Below are 4,085 nucleotides of genomic sequence, written 5' to 3'. Positions count from 1 at the left end.
AAAAATGCGCCTCCGCCGGGAGGAAACTGCAGTCAGGGCCCGGATCTGGGTCCCCCCAACCCGCCGCCCGCCCTCCGCCTTCGCTCCAGCCCCTCCCGCAGGCCCGAGAGGGGAGAGTGCGCAGGACTCACCTGGGGCCGCGCGGAGCTGCCGGCAGGAAACGCCCCCCGGCGGGGCTGCAACCAGGACCCGGATCAAGGTCAGGAATTAGGTGGTTCTGGCCATCAGCAAAGCACTGTGTTTGCATAACTTATAAAAACACTCTCATTACATTGCACAATTACTCAGGTCGTGGCCAGGTGCTTACGAAGAAGAGATGTCTGGTGTGACAAAAATGTACCCAAGAGAGATTTTCCCTCTGACAAACCCAGCTCAAGTCTTTCCCCTTTGAAATCATTAACAAGGAACTCGCTGATGTGAGGTGTTTTGTTTTTCTTCTCCTTTTCGATGCAGAAAATATGTCAAACTGTGTGTATGTGTTCAGTTTTTTTCCCTTTAACTTCATTTTTTTTTTTAAGTTTGTAAGTTCAAAAATAAGACTGCATTCCATGGAAGTTTATAAGGTACACACAGATTTTAGCAAGAGCATGGATAAAATTGGAAGAACTGAAAAAAATTCAAGTAGGGGATTTATCACCCTTAAGGTGAAAGGATGGATTTAGGAACCCTCCAGGCTTTTGCATGGGGGAGCAGAAATTTAGGTGAAGAGGGACTCACCTTTCCTTTCTACTTCCCCTACCACACCAACCCTTATAACACACAGTGAATGTAGTCATATTGTTAATATCTGAGCTTGCTGCCAGCCCACATGATGAATGGAGGGAATAGCCAGGCTGATGCCCGAACACCAGCAGTAAGGGGTTCCAACACGATTGTATATGTTTGTATGTGTGACCTCTCTGGAAGAAGCAGTGTGCGATTGTAAGCAAAGCTTCTATAAGCAGGTGGCAAAGAGTGGAACTCAAGGGCCTGCTAGAAAGACAGAGGTGGTCACCAGACTGCCTTCCAGGGAGAGGACCAGAAGACTCCAGGGCCTTGTCCATACAAGACATAATGGGCAAGTTTGGGATCAGAACAGAAATGTTCTGTGCTGAGAGGGGACAAAGAGCACTGGCACCAGTGGTTCTCCATTCTTCTTCTACGTCCTTCCCACATCACGCTCAGCCTTTTGCTCTTATAAAGTGTTGAGCCAATATTTAAAGAATATCAGATTGATATTTGGTAACTGAATTATTTGCATGAGTGTGTAGGTCCAGCCATAGGGATGAGCATAAATCATCTTGAGTGGAAGAGTATAAAAGGCAAAGAGAGATTCCATAGTGGCACCTCCTGTGCCCAGAAAACAAATTAAAAATGAGATGAAGGTTAATTTTTGATCCCAGAAAGCCACTGACCGCATTTCACGCTCCTAAGTGCTCTGGCAGGCAGACCTGTCCCACTCATGGAGGTCGGTGGTCCACTGCTGTTTCCTGGGAGTATCAGATAATCACTGAGCATTATCTAGTCTTTGGTTCAAATTTTCAGAGACACCCTAAAGTGAACGCCTATAAGATGCAGGTGTAGGTAAAATAAAATCCCATGAGAGAAGCTAAAATATAATCTTAATCTGATGTAGATTAATGTTTAGTTTTTAGACCCATGGTATGGAAGAAAGATTATTAGAACTCAGGTCTGTATAAAGGTGAAAAGGGGGCAGAATAGTCTTTGAGGAGTCAATAGACCTAAGAGTTGAGCAAAAGTTTGATACGAGAATGTCAAAACAAAGCTTTGAGAAACAAGGAAAACAGCTACAGCTGTGACTGCAAAGCAGCAATGCAAGCCTCAGCCAGGTCTTCATTCAAGATCAGACATCCCTACCTGGAAAGGCTGCTGCATGAAGGAGTGCAATGCAGCCACAGAGAGAAGTAAGACTGCGGCTGAGGGGCAGACTGAGCTCCAGAAGAGTGGTGGTGGTTAATTAACAGCCAGAGGGGAACTGAACAGAACTGGCTTAGCAGAGGAGCTAAGGAGACTCTTCAAAGAAAGGCTTCTCAGAATGAATCCCATGTGGAGCCAGATCCCAGGTTCAACCCCCTGGATTCTTACACAGTCTCTGTATAGGACCCTGCCCTGCAGGATGAAGTATAGGGAGCTGAGCATGTCTGCCATCCAAGTCCCCTCCCTGGGGTCTTTCAGCTAGTGAAATGGAACGAAGAACTTGGGATCCAGAGAGGGCAATTTACTCCACCTCTCCCACTGCCACCACCAATTCTGATGGCTTTGGTGTCATGACCATGGACATTAGCTACAAGCTAGAGGCATCTGTTATTTTTCTTTCTCAAGGATTTTGGTTTACTAATTTTAACAGAGGTGTTACAAGACAAAAAAGGGAAGGGACTAATATATTTTGAATGCCTGCCTGCCTAGTGATATTTTTTTTTTCAGTAACTTTTCGAAACATTACATGAGTATTGCCATCCTTACTTTATAAATGAGGTGACTGAGGCTCAGAGAGGTAAAGGTCACTTCCCAGAGCTAGAGAATGATAGTGGCAGAATTCAAACCCACTGTGCCACACACTAGCAGCCCTTTGAGATTTTAACCACCTACATACAATGTTTTTCACACCAAGTACGAGTGCTGGAGCGCTGTCCATGGTATTCCTTCTTTACATTATTCAATTCTGAACTATGTCTAAATCCATTGGCTACAAAGCTTCAAATGCCTACCAGTTTTACCGTCACTTTTCGAGAAAGGTGGATTCACACAGTTCCTTATACAGATATTGCTATGTCTGTGTCACATGACTCTGAAGCCTGGCCATGATGATATGACAAAGGACAACTAAATCAATGCTTCCCAAACTTTGAAAAGTATATGTACCAACTGGGATTCTGCCATGATGATCAAGTAAGCAGCAATTAGATCTGTGCTTCTCAAACATTACTGTGCATGTGAATCACTGGGGACCTTTTTAACATACAAATTCTGACTCAGTAGCTCTGGGTTGGGGTGTGAGATTCCACATTTCTAACATGCTTCCAGGTGAGACCAGACTACACTTTGATTAACAATGGTCTAGACCACTGGCTTATGGGGAGAATCAAAGACTCTACCCAAAGGGCCCCCCTCAGGTTGGATGGTTCTTAATGAACAATCAAGTCACTGTTCTTGATGAGTTTAGACACCAGACATACAGATAAAAGGGTTGGCTCAGCAGTAGAATCACACATGGAAAGAAAACGAATCAAGATTCAAGAAGAGCAATTAGAACAGACAGCAATGCATAGCCTTTCTGAGAGCTCTTAGCCCAAGTGCTAGGAGCTGAAGGAGGAAATCACCGGCAAGAGAGATGGGGTAGGGAGGGGTAAAGGAGAGGAGAGAGAAAAGACAGAGAATCCTGGGGGATTAGTAATATCATAGCTCCTTTATCAGGTGCCAACACAAAGAGCATAAACAAATAAATACAATGCTTTGTAAATTTCATTGATCTTGGAAAATTTTTTCACAAGAATGTACTTTATGTTTCAAGATATAACTTAAGAGATTTAAGACCTTGCCGCTGTGGTAATAAGTGGACGTGATATTGACACTATTGCTGGTTGTACATAATGAAATTTAAGATGTTTTGTACTAAAATATCTCAAAATTATCCAAAAATAAACAATTTACTTGATGTTATCCTAAATTTTATTGTAAAGTTTCTGCTTCCTTGGCTTCACTTGTACAGAAGAGATCTAATATTACCCTACCCAGGTGTCCTGAATCCTAATCAATATTATAGCTGGAAGCCAGTATGTCACCATAAGGTAACTTTGCCTATCGATTTTCTGATCCATTGGACTCACACATTTTATAAACCAGAAAACACTTTCTGCAAGACTGACTTGATACTAAAAAAGTTTACGCATATAATAACCAGGCTCAAGTGAGTGAGGGGCAATTAAGAAGGTGTGCCATGAGAAGGAACATTTTGAGCTTGGGCAGTATATTAGTTTGCTAGGCCTGTCATAACAAAGTGCCACAGACTGGGTGGCTTAACATAATTCTCCTTACAGTTCTGGAGGTTAGAAATCTGTGATCAAGGTGTTGGCATTGTTGATCTC

The 4,085-nt window shown here is 43.2% G+C and overlaps 1 protein-coding gene across 1 annotated transcript in view; it reads right to left on the bottom strand.

Annotated features, from left to right (window-relative positions):
- Positions 1-208, bottom strand: part of FAXC (failed axon connections homolog) — a 59,503-nt gene extending 59,295 nt beyond the window's left edge. Inside the window, exon 1 of the mRNA XM_025042845.1 lies at positions 132-208. The gene's annotated coding sequence lies outside the window, so the exon portion shown is untranslated. The remainder of the gene's footprint in view (positions 1-131) is intronic.
- Between the last annotated feature and the right edge of the window lie 3,877 nt (positions 209-4,085).

This window comes from Pteropus alecto, unplaced genomic scaffold, assembly GCF_000325575.1.
Source record: "Pteropus alecto unplaced genomic scaffold, ASM32557v1 scaffold7, whole genome shotgun sequence".
Lineage (NCBI taxonomy): Eukaryota > Metazoa > Chordata > Mammalia > Chiroptera > Pteropodidae > Pteropus > Pteropus alecto.
The sequence above is the reverse complement of the archived record's forward strand: the minus strand, read 5'-3'. Positions and strand labels throughout refer to the sequence as shown.